The sequence below is a fragment of the Hoplias malabaricus genome, chromosome X1, assembly GCF_029633855.1.
Source record: "Hoplias malabaricus isolate fHopMal1 chromosome X1, fHopMal1.hap1, whole genome shotgun sequence".
NCBI lineage: Eukaryota > Metazoa > Chordata > Actinopteri > Characiformes > Erythrinidae > Hoplias > Hoplias malabaricus.
This window is the reverse complement of record NC_089818.1, coordinates 19,090,771-19,113,170: the sequence shown is the minus strand read 5'-3', so window position 1 is coordinate 19,113,170 and position 22,400 is coordinate 19,090,771. Positions and strand designations below refer to the sequence as shown.

The window sequence follows — 22,400 nt, the reverse complement described above, 5'->3', positions numbered from 1 at the left end:
TGTAAACAAGTAAAGTCCTCTAAGGATCATGAACCCTTCAGTCACTACCTTCCAGTTCAAAGCACACACACATACCATTAAAGCTTTGTCCTGCTGATATATACATTGGCCATGAAGCTCCAAGGGTATGGGGTCATGAAGGATTTGGGTGTGGTGAGGTAAAACAACTAAAAAACCCCCAATCTGTTTGCAGTACAGCTGTTTAAACTGATAGGATCTGCAGTCTGGTTCAGTTCCATTCCAGCCCAAAGACTCGAGGCTCCGTGAGCTCTTCAAGCCAAAGAGCTTTGTAGAGTTCACAGGAAAACAACCAGCAAAACAGTTCTCCACCCAGAACATTACTTCCAGTCTACTATTGTGCTTTTGAACGATACCTTCATAAGGAAGTCGACACTTAATTCCACAATTTGGCTCCTTTAATTATTTCCATGACAATATCCAGAAGAGTCATTTTTAAAGGGGTATTGCACAGTCGTTTCTATTTATCTGCCAAATTCAGTCAATTAGACGTCAACAAGATGTAATGCAAGTTAGCGGTTAGTTAGTGGTGACAATGAACAGGATAAAGCCACTACAGAAAATGAATGAATAAGCATGTATTTACTTTCCAGGCGTTATGAATTCTGCTGAACCGCTAACGAACCTCACTAAATTACTGCTTACAATTCAACCATTACATTATGCAGATTTTTTACAATCAGCGGAATTTCCCTTAAAAGTCACTTAGGCAATTTTTAATTATCTGCCTTATCATCAGTTTATTTTAAGAACCTGGGTTTGAACATCTGACAAGCTGAAAAGTGACATGATCTGTTTGACTAAGCATAGTCTTTGATGGTAAACCCCCTATGCACCATACGCTGTACATCTCAATGTATGTATTTTCATATCTCAATAAAGAAAGTAAGATATTTCAACACTGTAAACCACACACCTCATAGTGTGTGTAAAATATGATGCCCTGCATGTGACATCACATCCTCATAGAATTATGCGTGGGAAAGACTTAATGAGGTGTGGGAACGTGATATTTAATGCAAGATATTTCAATATATTTTTCCAATGGTGGCGCAGCAGGTAGATTAGCAGTCGCACAGCTCCAGGGACCTGGAGGTTGTGGGTTCAAGTCCTGCTCCGGGTGACTGTCTCTGAGGAGTGTGGTGTGTTCTCCCTGTGTCTGCGTGGGTTTCCTCCGGGTGACTGTCTGTGAGGAGTGTGGTGTGTTCTCCCTGTGTCTGCGTGGGTTTCCTCCAGGTGACTGTCTGTGAGGAGTGTGGTGTGTTCGCCCGGTGTTTGCGTGGGTTTTCTCCGGGTGACTGTCTGTGAGGAGTGTGGTGTGTTCTCCCTGGGTCTGCGTGGGTTTCCTCCGGGTGACTGTCTGTGAGGAGTGTGGTGTGTTCTCCCTGTGTCTGCGTGGGTTTCCTCCAGGTGACTGTCTGTGAGGAGTGTGGTGTGTTCGCCCGGTGTTTGCGTGGGTTTTCTCCGGGTGACTGTCTGTGAGGAGTGTGGTGTGTTCTCCCTGTGTCTGCGTGGGTTTCCTCCGGGTGACTGTCTGTGAGGAGTGTGGTGTGTTCTCCCTGTGTCTGCGTGGGTTTCCTCCGCGTGACTGTCTGTGAGGAGTGTGGTGTGTTCTCCCTGTGTCTGCGTGGGTTTCCTCCGGGTGACTGTCTGTGAGGAGTGTGGTGTGTTCTCCCGGTGTTTGCGTGGGTTTCCTCCGGGTGACTGTCTGTGAGGAGTGTGGTGTGTTCTCCCTGTGTCTGTGTGGGTTTCCTCCGGGTGACTGTCTGTGAGGAGTTGGTGTGTTCTCCCTGTGTCTGCGTGGGTTTCCTCCAGGTGACTGTCTTTGAGGAGTGTGGTGTGTTCTGTGTCTGCGTGGGTTTCCTCCGGGTGACTGTCTGTGAGGAGTTGATGTGTTCTCCCGGTGTTTGCGTGGGTTTCCTCCGGGTGACTGTCTGTGAGGAGTGTGGTGTGTTCTCCCTTTGTCTGCGTGGGTTTCCTCCGGGTGACTGTCTGTGAGGAGTGTGGTGTGTTCTCCCTGTGTCTGCGAGGGTTTCCTCCGGGTGCTCTGGTTTCCTCCGAGTCATGCTGGTAGGTGGATTGACGACTCAAAAGTGTCCGTAGGCGTGAGTGTGTGAGTGTGTGTTGCCCTGCGAAGGGTGGGCTCAGGACTCACCGCGACCCTGAACTGGATAAACGCTTACAGACAACGAATGAATGAATAAGCAATTTGCACACATTGGGATTTTGTTTCTAGATCATATTATAATGAAATTGTATTTTGTTTGTGTGTGTGTATGCACATGTTGTGCACAGGTGTTTTATTATGCTGTGTTTTACTGTCTTGTTTTGATGTAAAAATAACATTAAGAAAAAACAACATGGTCAATTATGTAATCAGTAGAATAGCAAAATCTCAACATTAAACTGTCTTATAAACAACAAACCTACAATTTACAACTTAAAAAAGTTGCAAGTTGCAATTGTGCAGTTTCATCAATTTCCCAGTGGCTGCTCCTAGGTCAAGGGTCCTTAATCTGGGGTCGTGACCCCCTTGAGGTCAGTGTGGTCCCAGGTGGGAAGTGAGAGTGGTTCAACCAAAAAAAATATGCTGAGCCCAACTAATGTGCAGAGTCCTCGTGGAGCAATGGCAGATGGAGGTGTTGATTAAAGGTATAACACATGATTCGTTTTTTTTATATGTATGAATCCCTCTGTTTTTGATGCTTGAATGTTTATTTATTGAAAAAATGATCTGTAACTCCCCTTAATTTTGAACCCTTTACAGCACTATATAGAACTACTCTATAGGCTGAAACATATTTATCTTTAAATAACAATTTACAACAGGTTTCCCATTAAAGAGAACAACCACTGGACCATTTAACTAGATTCACTCCCCTACATTCACAGCCCTTGAAGAGTTGTTTTTAGGATGTTTTACGAGGACGTCCTGCTTTAAGAAGCTTTCATGCAGGCCTGGTGTGTCTCTGTAAAACAACCTCATTTCCTTTAGCTTTCCAGGCCTCTGAAGTGCTGGCCCTGTGTCAGAGAACATGTTCCAAATGTGCGCCATCAACTCCCCTCCCCTCATTGACCTTCTGGATTTTATAGATTTCTCTACATTCATAAAACTCCATGGATCCTGTTCCAGCAAATCAGCACATTCTTCACTTACACTTACGGATCACTTACACTGTTCACTGTTGTTAATATAAAACAAGTCTGGCTGTAGATATGTGCTAACATGGGTTAAGTGTACTATGTGTGGCCATTTCTACATATAGAAACTGGAGAATCAGGTTTGGACTTTTTCCAGAGTTTCCCTTCCATGTGTAGTGTACAGAGTTTCCGTGTCAGAGGCATTCTCACCACAGGAAATGTTCTGCGGGGTTTAGGCATGGGCTGGCACCCGTGTAGTGCGTTGGATGATTATTTATGGCTCACAAATCTTATTCCAGCTCATCATGACGTGTTTGATGACACTCCAATGGTCCAGAGAGAACTTGCCCATGGCCCAGCGCTGTAGCTGATGCCTGGCACTGAAGAGCATGGGTGCACCTAGAGGTCATCATAAGGGATGGCAAAAAAGTTTGGTCATAAACTTTATTTACATTCATATCAATAAAGAAAGAGTTTATACGGCAACAACGTGAACGGCGGGAGTCACCTGCCAACATTTTGTGTCCTAACAGTACTAAAAAGATGTTGCTGCATATTTGGGGCCCTCTGTCTAGTATCGTCTGCTTATTATGGGCATGTGTTGATGTCATGCCAATAGTGTGCAGCCTGAATAAAAGTCTGCAGGTCTCAATCTGTAGGAACTGTCCTGTTCCTCATTCTTCTCCCTCCAAAATTCCCAGGTTACCGGGGCTGTCAGAGGCGCATTCTGGTATTTTCCATTTCCTGCTCTTGTGTTCATTCCCAGCCCCAGAAAAGGAAGGAACAGTTCAAATGGCTCAGCAAGTGTTTTCAGACCTGCATCTGGATCGTAAACATAAGTACACATACCGTCCAGGAACATCCTGCTGAAAGTCTGTGGCCTTTTGTGGCCACGAGAGCTCACTTCCTTCTCCCTCTGTTATCCAGAGGAGTTACTGACACTGTATTTGCATATACGTAATGTCATAGAAGCACAGGAGAGACGTAAAAACGCTGGATCCCACTGTACTGAGAGACTTGTAGTTTCAAATCACTGTAATGCATGCATCAGACTGAAACTGGAAGGGAATTTTACGAATATCTCTCTGAAAGTCATAACTGATCTGATTTCACTGATTCAAGATCACAGATTTCAGTTAAGTCGTAGAATTCGGGCGTCTGTGAGACGGAGTGTGTGTGTGTGTGTGTGTGTGTGTGTGTGTGTGTGTGTGTGTGTGTGTGTGTTGTCACTGTAAATAACGTGTTACTTATTTTCAACAAAACTTTAAATCAACTAAACCCATGATTGGAGCACTGAAATTTGCATATGACTGAAGCCAGTCTGATATCACTCGGACTGAATTAAGAAACAGTAGTATTTCTAAAGAGAAAGGTTCAAGCTGTGCCCCAAAGCTTGAGTCATTTAGAAAGAGAGAGAGAGAGACAGAGAGAGAGAGACAGAGCGCTTCAGGAGTGGGAGGACAGGAATGCAGAAGTGCATCGAAGATGAAAAGAGCAAAAGAAAGAGAAGTGTAGGAGTGGAGATATGAGGGAAGGGGTACAGAGAGAAAGAGAGAGAGAGTGGAAAAAAGAAGGGGGAAGCTGAGGGTGGCAAAATGTGAAGAGCAGGGGACGGCCACTTTGAATAAGGATTAAAGAACAAGGGTAAAAGGATGAAAGAAAAGTGGGAGAAGGACAGTGAGAGAATGAGATGAAGAGCAGCCCACTCGTCCAATTACAGCTGCAGACTAAGAGCTCCGTTCTTTTGGTCAAATGAGTGTTATATCAGCTGCGCACATGGACATCGTGTCCACTCTGAGCATGATTTCCTTTTTCTTTCCATTACCTTCTTCCCTGTGGTGGCATGGTCACCCACCATATATTTAATTAATTAATTCATTCATTCATTATCTGTAACCCTTATCCAGTTCAGGGTCACGGTGGGTCCAGAGCCTACCTGGAATCATTGGGCACAAGGCGGGAATACACCCTGGAGGGGGCGCCAGTCCTTCACAGGGCAACACACACATTCACACACACACTCACACCTACGGACACTTTTGAGTCACCAATCCACCTACCAACGTGTGTTATTGGACCGTGGGAGGAAACCCGGAGCACCCGGAGGAAACCCAGGCAGACAAGGGGAGAACACACCACACTCTTCACAGTCACCCAGAGGAAACCCTCATAGACACAGGGAGAACACACCACACTCCTCACTGACAGTCACCCGGAGGAAACCCCCGCAGACACAGGAAGAACACACTACACTCCTCACAGACAGTCACCTGGAGGAAACCCACGCAGACACAGGGAGAACACACTACACTCCTCACAGACAGTCACCTGGAGGAAACCCACGCAGACACAGGGAGAACACACCACACTCCTCACAGACAGTCACCTGGAGGAAACCCACGCACACAGGGAGAACACACCACACTCCTCACAGACAGTCACCTGGAGGAAACCCACGCAGACACAGAGAGAACACACCACACTCCTCACAGACAGTCACCCGGAGCGGGAGTCGAACCCACAACCTCCAGGTCCCTGGAGCTGTGTGACTGTGACACTATTTAATATATAATTTGTCAATGAACCACTAATGGCCACGTGTTACAGTGAATTTTACTGCAGAGAGGCACAAGGCAAAGTTTACATCAACACTTTGACATTATATAATGACTTTAGTGTTACATGGAAGAATAAATAAATGTGAGGAATTGCTTTTCTGTGTCTGAACGCTGTCTTGGTCTCGTATCAATTTGCACAAATGTGGCTAAAAATATAAGAGACATCCAACAGAATCACAGAGTACAAAGTAGGAACACACCCTGCACAATGTGCTGGTTTATCACAGGGCATCATTCACATTCTCACCCAGTCACTCACACACTCACAGCCGTAGATGCTTATACAGTCAATCCACCCACTAGCACTTTTTTGACTGGGGGGAGAAAACCCATTAAAATGACTTTTACTCACCTTTAAAACGAGTAGGCAGTGGAAAATAATATTAATGAATTGTAATCGTATTTACCTCCCTCTCCCAACACTCCCACCTCCTGTACCGTGAAATAGTTCATAACGATCATTATCACCGTCACCATCATCATCATCACCTTTGTTTTCTCATTCTTGACTTTTCCGTATCTCAGGAAATATATTTCTATGTCAGCAGCAGGCACCTCAGTTATTTCAGTGTTTATTCGTGCTTCATTTTTCCCCTCAAATGGGTTTTCGTCTGTTCTGTGAGGAGCTGGTGAAGATTTGAACACTTACTGTAAGGATACTGCAGTAACGGTACTGTAATACGCTCCATTTTTGTCCTACTTTTCGTGGGAATGCCACAGCGTCCACTGAGAGTGACCGGCTGACCACAGAGCTGCATAAGTAGAGGCCAGCCGAGCGAACTGTTTGTAAACATAGTTTTGCGGCCAATTCTGTGATTTGCTGGCACCGAAAAATAGCAGGTGTGGTCAGAAAGAGAGAGAAAGAAGCAACCCACTCATTCACTGATGTTTTCCAGAGATCAGGCGCTCAGACTTTTACAAGCCCTGAGATGACACACAGCTACACTGTAGGGCCAGATGTTTCAGAACACCTGCTCACTGAAGGTTTCAGGCGACGTCAAGGGTAGCAAAAGGGAATTTTCCTTCCTTTGTCGCAGTAGCAGACTCTGTTCTTCTGGGAAGGTCAGAGCATTGCCGTGAGCCACGTGAACATCTACAATCTATAGTCAACAAGTGTTGCTGGTTCCCTTTTCACTTTTGGTTTTGCATCAGAAACGCAACTCCACCTCACCCTAAAATACTGGTTGTGCTGGAGGCATTAGTGGACTTGTGGCACTGGTACGATGACAAATGCTCCAGGGTCAGGTATATTTTATACGATAGACTAGGGTGACCAGACGTCCTCTTTTACCCAGACATGTCCTCTTTTTTAGACTTAATAAAATGTCCAGGCAGATTTTCACAAATGTGTTTTTTGTTTTTCTAGAGCTTACATAGAATTTCGAGAAGTGTTTCGTTCACAAACTAGTCCCGCCCTCCCCTACTTCGTTTGGTTCGCTTGAGTGAGAAGGGGGCATGGTGACGTAAGCTAAAATCTGATTGGACGGTCTGACTGTAGAGCTACCGTTATTGGTCGATAACCTTCTCTGTAAACATTTAATTGGTCAGTCTGCACGTCAGTAGTCCTTGTTTACGTCAGGGAAAGCTCATGTACCTACCCTCATCTCAAGCAGCTATGCTGAAACGTAAATGTAAGTTCTCGAATTAAAAAAGAAATTCCCATGTTTTGTGTAGCAAATAAAGGTGTAAAGGACCTAAAAGCACACATAGGTTCAGCTAAGCATACAACGGCAGCAAGGGGCGTGTCCCCCCCACCCTGAAACGTGTCCTCTTTTTCACCATCTCAGATCTGGTCACCCTACGATATAAAATTTTGACACGTTGTATGTGTACACGTGAAAGTGGGTCAGTTAGCAATAGCAGCAGTCTGTTAAAAAAGGTAAAGTGAGATGTAGCGATGGGCGATATTATCACGGAGTGCGGGACCCTTATATCTATGAGTGTGGGTTGAATGAAGGGTTTTCGGCACTGAGCAGATCAGCTCCACAGCCAGACAGTGCACACCATCACGTGTTGATGATAAAAACCTGTTTCTGAGACAGCAAGTTAAATTACGTTAAATATGGTGGTTCTACACTATTTGACAACATACAGGCACTTGTGGTTTAGCACACCACTGCAGATGGCTCCTGTGAACTGACGCTCAAAACACACAGAGGACAAAACCTCGTACCTGAGAGCACAAAGTCGGGTGAAGGGTCTTCTGAGTATTTAGTCTGTTTTCAGCTTCATTCCTCTGTCTTTTGACCCAAACTCGGCGCTAACTGTGATACTGCGATGGGCTACCGGCCTTGTTTATTTCCCCCCACCCGTTTTCAGAGTGTGACGTCACCAATCAGTGAGCTCCCACAGCGCCCCCTCCTTGTGGCTCTTTTAAACGCACATACATACAACTTTATGGCCTTGTACTTAAAGACACAGAACTGAAATTTGACACCCCACACACGTCATAAACACCGCCCTCATTTTGAGATACCATTCACATTTTTAAATACCGCGGTATAGGGAATCATCACTATCCATCCCAGCCCTAGTGAGATGTGTGTGTTGTTGACAGACAGCTGTTCTGGGGCCTGTTTCTCTACCTGGTTTGTCGCCATGTTGCATTCGAGATCTACAGAGCTGTGTGTGTGCGCAGAATGTGGAGCTGTGGCATTTTCCCTCCTCCACACACTCCTGCACCCCGAGGCCTGAGGGGAACCACGCACACACTGACGGCCACATTCACGGCCTTCGATCACATCACAGCCACTGACCCCAGCGTCCTCCACAACCCCAGAGCTCCAGCTCTGACCCCTGACCTCTGACCTTCAACTACACCGCAGGTAGCATGATGAAAGGGATTGAAAAACCTCACCCATCCAACCCAAACCCACCATCAACACTACTCAGACACAGCTCTGTCTCATTACCTCACTGCTTTAATAAAAGGAGGGGAAGAGCTTTGGACAGAGCACGCTGCATAATATTGATCCTGATAATATTGATGACTGGCTGACCCAATCAGCAGCCTGTGATTAATACAGTTTTAGACCTTTCAGTTATTGATTAGACCGAAGTATCAATCAATGAGATATTTTCATCTACCCATTGTTCCCCTGTGCACCATGTTCCGCTGCGATGCACGTCCACTGTGCTTTCCCTGATGTACTAGAATTTAAAGAGTAACTACGAACTAGTTTTTCATTAACTGAATTGTTGCTGTGAATTACTAAAATATATCAGTCTTGCTTGACTAGGCCTCTCTGATCCCACAGCAACCTTGATTAGTGAAGGCCAGGCTATTTACTTTGAGACATAGGAACAAACCACGCACTTCTCTTCAAACGTCTGCTTACACAATGATGTCGAACACTTGAGGACACTAACTGCCAAACTCTCTGGCCAAAAGATGCCCTCATTCGGGAACAATGCTCAGAGGCCATCTTATTCACCCAGTAAATCTGAGACTACTTATTCTCTGTATATATATCTATATAGACACTTAGGTGATATGAGGCTTTGTTACAGCAGTGATGGAGGGTGTACACACCCTGAAATTGTATTGTTTCTGTATGAGCAAATTAAGTCAACTATGGTGAAAAATGTAATGTTTGTGTGTGTGTGTGTGTGTGTGTTTGTCTGGTCACAGTTGTATTAGTCAGAGTCGGAATGCCAGTGGTACAAGTGACACTTCTGTCACTTGTTCTGTCCTCAACTCAAAATGGTGAGTGGGTATATCTATGTGTGTGTGTGTGTGTGTGTGTTCCCAGCTCTTTCTGGTGTTATTAATCAGAGGATGATTGATATTGTCTACACTTCTGTCCTCAAATAGGCACACAGCACTTAGTCATCACATTGTCATTCTCTCTCTCTCTCTTTCTCACACACACACACACACACACACACACACACATACACACACACACACACACACACACACACACACACACATACACACAGACTCAAGTAATTAGGAGCTATTGCATTGGGTGCTAAAAGCAGTTGATTAAGTCTCAGTCTCTTTCTGTTTAATTATACTGATGAATGTGTGAGTGTGTGTGTGTGTGTGTTTTACCATTCTTCTTGCCCTTACTCACCTGCCACATAATATCTCATGCAAGGCTTGTAACTCAGCTTCTGACAGGTGTGACGTTAGAGGTTTTAATAGACTTTGAACACTGACACACCCTCTGCTTTTGATCAGTGAAAAGAGAAAGATCATCTACAATGTTATGATATACACTGCTGGGAGTGGGCTTTACTCGAGCAAGAGCTGACAGTGCTGTACGATGATTAATATCCATCACTCAACATAAGCATCTGACCTCAGAAACGTCCATCAAATCTTCAGAGCAATATTCCAACTTCTAATGTAAAGCCTTTACAAACAGAAGTTTTGTCTTCAGAAAGCGGGGGATAAACTCACTATTAATTCATTTATTTTCAGAAGGAATATTAGAGGAGCGTGTGTCCAATAACTTTTGGCCATACAGTTAACATACTGTTTTCAATGACAGACTTAGGTTAACTGTATATTTGCTATTTGAGCCATTCTTCATTCTTATTATTCTTGCTTTGTTATTGTTTCACTAGGAGGTGATGACGGTGGAGGTGGTTTCACTTTTGTTAGATGTGCTGCACCTCAGTTAACTTCCTTCTAACTACGTCATTCACATCCTCACTCATTTATTCATTCATTCATTCATTATCTGTAACCGCTTATCCAGTTCAGGTTCGCGGTGTGTCCAGAGCCTACCTGGAATCACATCACACACACACATTCACACCTACGGACACTTTTGAGTCACCAATCCACCTACCAAAGTGTGTTTTTGAACTGTGGGAGAAAACCGGAGCAACCGAAGGAAACCCACGCAGACACAGAGAAAACACACCACGCTCCTCACAGACAGTCACCCGGAGGAAACCCACGCAGACACTGGGAGAACACACCACACTCCTCACAGACAGTCACCCGGAGGAAACCCACGCAGACACAGGAAGAACACATCACACTCCTCACAGACAGTCACCCGGAGGAAACCCACGCGGACACAGGAAGAACACACCACACTCCTCACAGACAGTCACCCGGAGGAAACACACGCAGACACAGGGAGAACACACCACACTCCTCACAGACGGTCACCCGGAGCGGGACTCAAACCCACAACCTCCAGGCCCCTGGAGCTGTGTGACTGCGACACTAACCTGCTGCTCCACTGTGCCGCCCCTCACTCATTCACTCACTCACTATTTAACAAAATTATTCCGAAGGAGCTATATACAGCAGCTATATAGCATTTTGCATCAACGACACCATGTGTCTTTGTTAATACGTGCATTGTGTAAATCCTCAGCTAACAGCTGTAGGACCATAGAAGGACACCTGCTATCCAGATATTACTTGGGTTGGCGGTTGGAGACAACCTTCATCCCATAGTTTTGTTTTGCATATTTCGAAAAATGAATTTTGGAAAAGATTTATGAAAAATGTCCGGCAAATATGAGCCGCCATTGTTTTCACACGGTGCTGTCAGGGTCACTATGAAAAGGTCTGGACACTCCTGCTCCAGTCCTTCATTAACCGTCAATTTATGAAGGATTAATATCCAGGAATTAATTGTAGAACTTATTATTCAGTGTTATGAAGTAGTGTGAAACTGTAATTAATGAGAGTGGAAATGAAGTATGAGTTCACCACACACAAACACACACACACAGAGAAGAGAGAGAGAGAGAGAGAGAGAGAGAGAGAGAGAGAGAGAGAGAGAGAGAGAGAGAGAGAGAGAGAGAGAGAGAGCTTCTGGTTTAAAGAGGTTAGAATCTCCCACTTGCAAGTTTTAAAAGTCTGTGTATGTATGTGTTTTTCTGTTCCTCCCCCTCCTCTCTCTCTCTCTCTCTCTCTCTCTCTCTCTCTCAGCGTCACTAACACTTCCTTACTGTACGCTCTTCTTCCTTCATATGAAGTGCGTTGGCTTCATGCAAATGTTTTCTGAGAAAACAGGACATGGGCATTCAGGCACCAAGTGGGCCCCTAGTTCGTTCGTTCTCTCTCTCTCTCTGTCTCTCTCTCTCTCTCTCTTTCTCTCTCATTTTTTCTTCTGCCTTTCTCTCCTTCATTTTCTGTAACACTTTTCTATTTACCTTTTTTACTTTCTCCCTGCATCTCTTTACACACACTTCTTTTCTCTTTCTCACAGCCTGCTTTCATTCGTTCCTTTCTTCTCTTTTTCTCATTCATTTTCTTGCTTATCTTTTTATATCGTTGCTTTCTTCTCCTTTTCTTTCATTCTCTTGCTTAATCTCTTTTTCACTGTGCACTTTCTTCTCTTCCCTTCTTACGATCACTGTCTTCTTTACACTTTCTTTCTCCTTCTGTATTTCTTTCTCTCTCTCCTTTTCGACACAAGTAGATATACACGGTTTTCACAACTCATATTGCTTCACACACACACACAGTCACAGTCACAACAGACTTGTGTGTGTGTGTGTCTTCCACTATGACACACAGTACATGATGAGGCCGTGTGAGGGGAAACACTTCCTCCTTCTTTCTGACTGGACATCCCACACTTCTCATCATCATCACATCTCTCTCTCTCAAACACACACACACACACACACACACACACACACACACACACACACAAACAACCTACACACAATACCCATGCACATTCATGATAATGAGATTAACCACTTCCTAGACACAGTAAAATGTCACTAAACCCAGAAACTGCAGGTGTATAATTTATTGATTAATATTTAAATGTGTTCAGCAACTACTGTTAAAGGTGCTTGACAAAACCTTGTATCTTCATTATTTATTTATTTCATTTTATTTATTATTAAATGTCCCCTGCCATTTACACCAGGACACAAGTATTTTATTTTTGTAATCAAAGTAGATGAACATGTTCCTGTGGTATTAGCTGGGGAGTAAACTGCATAACTCAGCGCATCACTATTATGTGTGGGTAGGAGATTTTGGAGGTGGTTCCATGCAGGTGTGTTTTGAAGGTGTTGATGATGTCACTGTGTTCTCGCTGAAACTCAGAAGAACAGCAGCTGCTTAACTCAAACTGTGCTGGAAGAGTGGCTCACGGCCAAATCTGCATTTCAGAGCGAGCTGTAACAGAGCACTGCACACATTCCTCGAAAGGGTTTTTACCTTTCTGCGAAACTGTGAAATGTTGCAATACATAGTTCATTGACCAATAAAACAATCTACCGTGTGTGATTTAGTACCTCTCAGACTCTGTATGACTGTAAAAGAGCTGAAAATTAGAAAAAAGGACACCCGCTGTGGAGCACTTTGGTGGCAAGTGTTGGCTATAGAGGAGTGTAAAGCTCCTGGGCAATGGAGCAGTGGAAGTGTGTTTTCTGAACTGATTCAATATTTTTGGGATAAATCCTTCCCAAAATAGAAAAGATACATATGTTTTACCAGCTTCAAATATTCATGTCTTATGTAGAGCATCCAAAACTAGTCCAATGTGAATTGCTGTTAGTGCTAACACACTACTAGTGTTACAAAGGAATGCTAGCTAGCAAAAATTAGCACATTAGCCTTAGTCTAACACTCGCGCCTTGACACTGCATTCTAAAACATGTAATAAACCGAATGGTCAAGTGTTAATATGTTACATTAAAGGACATATGATTAAGGACTATTCAATGCCACCCCCCCCACACACACACAAACACACAAGACACATACAAACACACACCCCCATCCGCCCCCACTAACAGTCATCTTGCCCCTGCTACAAGCCGGACTGGTTTGAGCCTGGGTGACTCACAGCAGTAAACACATCAGGGCCGAGGATAATAAACCTGTCTCGCGTGCTGAAGGACGCCCTGTCCATAACGCATACACAAACGCCCACTGTCAGTACACGTCACTCACACCCACTGGTCCTGAGGCCAGCAGCATGCTCAGTGACAGATAATTATAGGATACGGCAAGTGAAATAACGAGTGTGTGGCTCATATTTATGGTCCAGAACATGTAAACCACTGCGTTGGTATTATAGCTATAACATTCATGTTATGTATATTAGATATTCATATGAATGTTTTGCAGATGACTGACAGATGATTACAATCATTGCAATTAATTACATTCGTTTTCATAGCAACTAAATTAATTGATTTATTCATTTATTTATTTTCTGTAACTGCAGGGTGCAAGGCAGGAACACAGCTTGAATGGGGCACCCGTCCATCACATTCACTCACACCTATGGGAATTTTCATTTTTTATTCATTCATTGTCTGTAAGCGCTTATCTAGTTCAGGGTCGCGGTGGGTCCAGGGCCTACCTGGAATCATTGGGCGGAAGGCGAGAATACACCCTGGAGGGGGCGCCCTTCCTTCACAGGGCGACACACACACACACACACATTCACTCACACCTACGGACACTTTTGAGTCGCCAATCCACCTACCAACGTGTGTTTTTGGACTGTGGGAGTAAACCGGAGCACCCGGAGGAAACCCACACAGACACAGAGAGAACACACCACACTCCTCACAGACAGTCACCCGGAGGAAATGCACACAGACACAGGGAGAACACACCACACTCCTCATAGACAGTCACCCGGAGGAAACCCATGCAGACACAGGGAGAACACACCACACTCCTCACAGACAGTCACCCGGAGGAAACCCACGCGGACACAGGGAGAACACACCACACTCCTCACAGACAGTCACCCGGAGGAAACGCACACAGACACAGGGAGAACACACCACACTCCTCACAGACAGTCACCCGGAGGAAACCCACACAGACACAGGGAGAACACACCACACTCCTCACAGACAGTCACCCGGAGGAAACCCATGCAGACACAGGGAGAACACACCACACTCCTCACAGACAGTCACCCGGAGGAAACCCACGCAGACACAGGGAGAACACACCACACTCCTCATAGACAGTCACCTGGAGGAAACCCATGCAGACACAGGGAGAACACACCACACTCCTCACAGACAGTCACCCGGAGGAAACCCATGCAGACACAGGGAGAACACACCACACTCCTCACAGACAGTCACCCGGAGGAAACCCATGCAGACACAGGGAGAACACACCACACTCCTCACAGACAGTCACCCAGAGGAAACCTATGCAGACACAGAGAGAACACACCACACTCCTCACAGACAGTCACCCGGAGGAAACGCACACAGTCACACAGAGAGAACACACCACACTCCTCACAATGACCTGTTACGGGTTTCAAACCCACAACAAGAACCTGGAGCTGTGTGAAAGCAACAACAGCTTTTGTGCCACCAATGTAATTATTAACTGTGTTTTTAATTTATAATGCTGTGTATTTTGATTAGGATTAAGTTTAAAATACAGTTATTTTAATTCATTTTTGGATCTGGAGATAAGTAAACACACTTGAATCTTTTGTTGATAATGGGACCTGAACTGAAAGCTTGAAGACAAGGCAAGGCAAGTTTATTTATAGAGCACCTTTCATACAAAAGCAACTCAAAGTGCTTTACAGAAAAAAAACCTCTTAAAATAAAAGCCAGAATAAAAATCATTTGCCGGTACGGACCGTGCCCGCAGAGACTGAAACGGGGAGGTGAACTCTGAAGTCTTTGGTGGAGGAGGTCAGAGTGGCTTATAAATGCGTATAAAGCTGGACCACTCCCCCGTTGGATAAATGAATACGAGAAAAGGGTGGAGACGAGGTGGAGGTGGGAGCAAGTTTAAAACAGGAGGCTCGGTGGGTTTGTTAATGGCCGAACACGGCTCCGAATACGGGGATCAGAAGGAGGAGCGAGCTGACGTAGTGAAGCAGTCGAGTCGAGATCCGTCTCCTAAACTAAATAAAGCGAGTTTGTCTGACGCGGAAATGACGTAAATTTGCGGGGTATATATATACGGCTGAGAGGAGGAGTTTGGGCGTGGTCCTACTCCCAAATGTTTTTACATAACTTCAATAAAAGTCCAATAAAACAATTACATAAAAAGAGTAAAATGATTAAATGTTTAAAAATAATATAGATTTTTAATAGATAGATAAATAAAGAACTAAAGTGCTGTTACAGAATAAAAGTGCAGAGTATTTTAGACTGAGCTGCTAGGGGGTACTAGCAACAAATAGTAATCATGCTAATAATGTTAGTAATGCTATAGTCATTTGGAATGGTATACAAAAAGTCCATACAAAATTACAATATAAATCTTTATGCTGCATTATTAGGCAAAACACAACATTGCAAATTGTACTTAATTAAGATACATTCTCATTTTCCAGCTTGCTCTAAGCAATTGACTGCCTTCTTACATTTCTAAGCCAGACCTAGATGTAACTTTAGGGGTTTCAAAGTTTTCAGCAGTGGGATAAACCTGTCCAAGCCCGTTAAATGTGAGGCCCTTAGCCTTAATGTCTGTCTCATACCAGTTCCTTCTTGGACATTTCATCAATAAAAGGAGGAACAGGTCCAAATACTCCAGTTACTTCCACTAAAAGGCCTACAGCGTTCATAAACACATGCACGCACACACATTTGCATTTTTCCATTTGCATGTTATCCAGAACGGAGCCCATTTTAATCACTTTACACAGGCTCACAGGAAGCTGCGTATTAGAGAGTCAAAAAAAAGCACAATAAAGGCCTGAATACAGATCAAGGGCTCTCAGTGAGGGAAAAAAAAGTTGATCCGTTAAAATGTGGATGGAGATGATTTGAGTGCCTATTTTTACTAAACTGGGTGCAGGACCAGACAAAGCTCGGCTATTGCTTCTCTTTGAGGAATGAGTTATGTTCTTTTTTTTCACATGGTATGCGCAAGTTCAGAGCCGTTTTGCACACACATGTTCTCCAGAACCTGTTCCATCACCTCATTCTCTCACATCCCCTTCTGATGACTCAGAAAGGCTTTATCGTGAACAAATAACACACACACATGCACAAGAACACTTAATCGTGCATGCAGTGAAAAACACAACTGGAGGAAAGGACGGCTGAACCCCTTAAGATAATACGCTAAACTTGTCTACTGCGGTTTAACAGAGGTCATACCTGCAATAAATCTAGTGAAAATATATATATATTCCAAGGAATTCCTTGGCCTGGAAATCCTGACCTTTAACTCACAGCACAGTCCTTGAAGTGAAGGCAGTGGTCAGACTGCGCTAAATCACAAACATGTGGAGAAAAAGGCTAATGGCAAAATGCTAAATCATGTCAGAAGCACAGAGAAAGGCCTCGGTTTCATTGCTTCTTCTTGGATATCTCCAGAAATGCTGAGTAAAAGCAGATGAGGCTTTGTATATTGGCACAAAAACATGCCAGTGTCTTCAGCATATTCTCACTAGTCAAAGACACGCTGCTAATTTAGATGAAGTACATTTTCTTGTTTCGTTTTCTGTAACAGTCCTGAGCCTACACAGAATATCAGAGCAGAAACTCACCCTGGACAGAACGTCAGCCCCTCACAGGGCATAGCTCCTCTTAGACAGTGACCTGAGGCTGGGTTTGAACCCTTGAGCTGTGTGACAGCAACACTACCCATAGCGCCACTACGCCACCTGCTAGTTTTCTTAAAAGTTCATTAACAGCTTTTTGTTTTCTAGTTGCAGTAGTATCCTGGCAGGGTGTTCAATGATAATATTGGCCAGGTTCTGAATAATTTATGGCAGGATCCCATTTAGCAGACACTATTATAGAGAAACTTCAGCTTGTATATTAAGCTAATAAGCTAATGCAGTGTTAGGATTCTTGGACAAAGGCTCTGATTGCTGTAGGGAGGTGCACCTGCCCAAGCTGCGATTTAAACCCTAGGCTTCTGGGGGACATGGTGTTCAAATTTAAATTTTCATTGAGTGTTTGTGTCGCAGTCACACAGCTCCAGGGGCCTAGAGGTTGTGGGTTCGATTCCCACTCCAGGTGACTGTCTGTGAGGAGTGTGGTGTGTTCTCCCCGTGTCTGCGTGGGTTTCCTCCAGGTGACTGTCTGTGAGGAGTGTGGTGTGTTCTCCCTGTGTCCGTGTGGGTTTCTTCCGGGTGCTCCGGTTTCCTCCCACAGTCCAAAAACACATATTTTTAGGTGGATTGGTGACTCAAAAAGTGTCGGTAGGTGTGAGTGAATGTGTGAGTGTTGCCCTGTAAAGGACTGGCGCCCCCTCCAGGGTGTATTCCCACCTTGCACCCAATGATTCCAGGTAGGCTCTGGACCCACTGCAACCCTGAACTGGATAAGGGTTACAGATAATGAATGAATGAATGTTTGTTTTCTTATTGGATACAGGTTGTCACTGATACACTGAACCACTGAGACAATGAAACAATCAATGTCACTGATTTTCAATGTCACTCCTTCAACCAAAGTGAACACTTTACTGTTGTGATAGCACCTCCAGAGTCAGGGCATTCATTAAGAGCCACAAAATAACAAAGATGGCACCCAATGACATTGATGTATTAGTCAATATTATTATCTTCGATGTAATGTTGCTGCAATGTTTGTTTTGTGTTGTAGACACATGCCACTCATCCCAAAAGTACTGGATGGGCCAAAATCATTATAGAGAATGCAGTTCCACTACTCAACTTTATACCCCACTAACTGACTCTTGTCATTGAGGATGTTGATGTTGGGTTAAAGCACAGCTGACTCAGAGAATCCCATTCTATTTATCAATGCTAAACTTAAGAGTCTTTACAAACTGTGTTTATGTCCATGTAATATGTGCACTTTAAATTAATTGAGTTCACAAATTATAAGGAATTAGAAGGATACATGTTGGGCAGGTTTTTCTACTTGGCTTCTAAATAGTCTGGAGCCAGGCCTGTGGGACGTCTATGATGCATGATGCTATCTGGATGTATTAGTGGAAAAAGGCGCAGTAAAACAGCAACTAACGTCTATGTCTAAACTGCCGTTCATCACTCTACTGCACACTATTTTCGATGCTTTGCTCTATATATAGACAAAAGCTATTCAGAGAGATACAATGGAAATGTGAAGTCACTGAGTCAGATGTGATGCCAGAGAGAGAGAGAGAACAGCTGAGCTGAGTGGGAGGTGATGCCCTTTGACTGATGGGTGGGAGACCCCTGCTGGCCAAACACTATCACTGCGTATAGTCCACTCCTGACCACCGTACATAAACACAGTTTTTAATGATTTTTGCGTAATGGACACAAAAGCCTAAATATCCTGATATATGGCCTGGATACAAATATTTTTTGAATTGTAACGTGAAATTGTGTTTTACAGTTTATTTACATATTTGTAGAAATGAACAAATTTTAGCTCTCAAAATGGCTACTAGTGTTAGCATCACAACGTCTTTGTTAGAGATCAAAACTAGAGAACTAGAGAATTTACATTTTCCTAAAAGTCATCCAAATTTAAATCTTATTTAAATATCTTAACATTAATCATCTTAACTTTATTTATACAATTTTTTAATTAGGGAACACTTTTTTGATTTGTCAGTTATTGGTGCTAATCAGAAACTTGGTGCTAATTCCCTTAAATATCTGACAAACTATTCATCTTATAATCATTTTGGTACACTCTGTCATTTCCAAAGTGACTGAAACCCTGGAACACAAGGTTAATCACATGAAGGTGCTCACATTTACAACTATCGCAAGAGTAATTCCAAAAACACAGTTTCTAGAATACGGAAGATTTAGAATTTCACTATTTTTCCAAAACCCCTTAAAAAATGGTGGTCGTTCACATAAGACAAATGCGTAAAACAGTAGGATTATATGGAGGCTCTCAGTAAGGAATTAATTCACATTAGCTCGCTGAATTGGCAAGGTATTAATAGTGACTTATAAGCAAATCATTTTCTGGCATTGGTTTCCTGGTCCTGTGGTGAACCATTTTCCCTGCTGTCTCGCTCAAAAATTCTTGAAAGGCCAAATAATTTCACAATTGTCTTCCACTGAACGACCTACCACTGTAGTTTAAGCATTTTCTTGCTCCAGTACACCTGGTTTAGCTCATCAGAACCATGACATGCAGCCAAATCTGTTGTGTCAGAGCAGAAAACACAGCAGCTGCAATCACAGGGCTCTTTCAGGACACTCTTAAAGGGAAAAATGAATTTCCTATTTTTACATGGAAGAGTTTGACATATTAAGTGAGAATTTGTACATTTTTAAATATAGCTTTTTCATGCAATATTTGAATTGAATAAATAAATTGTACTGCAAGGGCACCCATATGAATTCATTATGGCTGTGATGTCACAACCATGAACATGTTTACATATCACTAGCTTTTCAGCCTGCACCAGTTTCAGGTCATTGGTGCTGAAATGTTAAGGATTGTTTTCAATGTTAGCAAAGTCACTGGGGTAAAGCATGTCAGTAAATGATCAAGGCACCTGCACCATTTTCATTCATTAGTTTATTTATTCATTTATTCTTTTGTTCATTCAGTCTGTAGCCACTCATCATGTTCAGAGTCACAGTGGGTCCAGCGCATACCTGTAATCACTGGGCGCAAGGCAGGAACACACCCTGGACGGGACACCAGTCCATCACAGCGCAACAAACATACATACACTAATACCTGTGGACACTTCTGCGGAACACCCCTCGCACACAAATTAACTTAAGTTGACTTAAATTAAGTAATCATCTACAAGAATGAGCCATCAGATGATAATTGGAAGTGTGATCCCATCAGAGTTAGGGTTTGATTTTTAACTTGTTGTATAAACAATTTTAAATACATAATTACATGTTTGCGTTAAGCTAAATTTGGCTAATTTTCCCTTAGGATCAAAAAAGCATATATCTATCAGTGTATCCAAGGTTGCAAAAAAACAAAAAGAAAAACAAGAAAAATGTAGCCCGTGGACCCTTTAAGAAGCTGTGTAGCCGTTAGCATTTTGTCAGTGGAATGGAGTTAATCCAACTGACCTCAGTGAGCGCTGCAGTGGGGGAATGGGAGGGCAGTGGGAGGAAGTGGTGGGCAGCCAGCTGAATACATTTCCTCTTCCTACCAGCTTTCGTCCTCCCATGAGTGTCAAAATACAACTAAAACTGGCTCTGCTAGCACAAATATAAATGTTGAAACACATTTTCGCTCTCTCTCTCTCTCTCTCTCTCACACACACACACACACACACACACACACATACAAACAGGCATCAAAAGGTGTGTTCATATTTGTCATGTTTCAGAAACACAGTATTTGTACATCCACCCAGCTCCACTTACTTAGAAAGACCTTGCTTGTACTTCCATACAGGTTATTTTAATAGAAATGCCTATTCTGTATTTTTTGTCACTGATCATTTTAGAAACATCTGCTTTATACTTTCCATCCATCCATCATCTGTAACCCTTATCCAGTTCAGGGTCACGGTGGGTCCAGAGCCTACCTGGAATCATTGGGCGCAAGGCAGGAATACACCCTGGAGGGGGCGCCAGTCCTTCACAGGGCAACACACACTCACACACACAATAACTCACACACTCACACCTATGGACAGTTTTTTTTTTTTTAGTCGCCAATCCACCTACCAACGTGTGTTTTTGAGAACACACCACACTCCTCACAGACAGTCACCCGGAGGAAACCCACACAGACACAGGGAGAACACACCACACTTCTCACAGACAGTCACCCGGAGGAAACCCACGCAAACACAGGGAGAACACACCAACTCCTCAAAGACAGTCACCCGGAGGAAACCCACTCAGACACAGGGAGAACACACCACACTCCTCACAGACAGTCACCCGGAGCGGGAATCGAACCCACAACCTCCAGGTCCCTGGAGCTGTGTGACTGTGAGCCGCCCGCTTTATACTTTCATACAATGGAAATATTATTAGAAAGACTTTTTTTCAGTGGCCACTTTATTAGAAACATTGTACACTTGCTCACTGGATACTTTATTATAATCACCTATTGTACCCTTTTAACTGGCCAATAAAAACAACTAAAATTATACATGCAATTATATCTGTAGCAATAACACATATAATTCCTACATTTATGTACATTTAAGTAAATTCAGTGCATGATTCTCTCTGTGAATAGCTGTTTCATGCTTAGTCTATCCATTTGCTGGTGTTTGTTTTTAAATAGAAAAGTAGAATATAGAAAATCACACATTAAACACAAAATTCCGAATGAAGACAAGGTGGCAAATTTTTTTGATGGGCATCACACACACACAAACACACAGTGCTCCAACTGTCAGCCCTGGTTTTCTGCAGCCATGGCTTGACTGAGCCCACTCATCTTGTTGTTTAATCAGTGAAACTGTGAAAGGCCCACTCCTCTCCCTCGCTACTCTCGCGACCTTTTGCATGAAGCTTGCATGCCCAGCTGGGCCAGCAGAGCGCCAGTCCACGGACTAACATTAATTACCATGAATCATAAGCGTTTCTATTGTAATGCATTCAGTTGGGCGGCGAACAGAATCATATTCCTCCAAATGGACTATTATTAACCTTCCTATCTTCTCCTGGTGCCAATCACCACTGCTTCATCATCACCACATGCCACACTGTTCACTTCACTCGTGGGCTACAGTCACATGGCAGGTGGTGTGTACATGGGGGAAAAAAGCAGCGCACTGATTTTACTTGATTCTGATGTGTAAATTTTTGCAAAAAT

General features: G+C 43.5%; 1 protein-coding gene across 1 annotated transcript in view; it reads right to left on the bottom strand.

Moving 5' to 3' along the window:
- Positions 1 to 22,400, bottom strand: part of LOC136675974 (voltage-dependent calcium channel beta subunit-associated regulatory protein-like) — a 112,137-nt gene that overhangs the window by 80,165 nt on the left and 9,572 nt on the right. Inside the window, exon 2 of the mRNA XM_066652807.1 lies at positions 3,370 to 3,558. The gene's annotated coding sequence lies outside the window, so the exon portion shown is untranslated. The remainder of the gene's footprint in view (positions 1 to 3,369; positions 3,559 to 22,400) is intronic.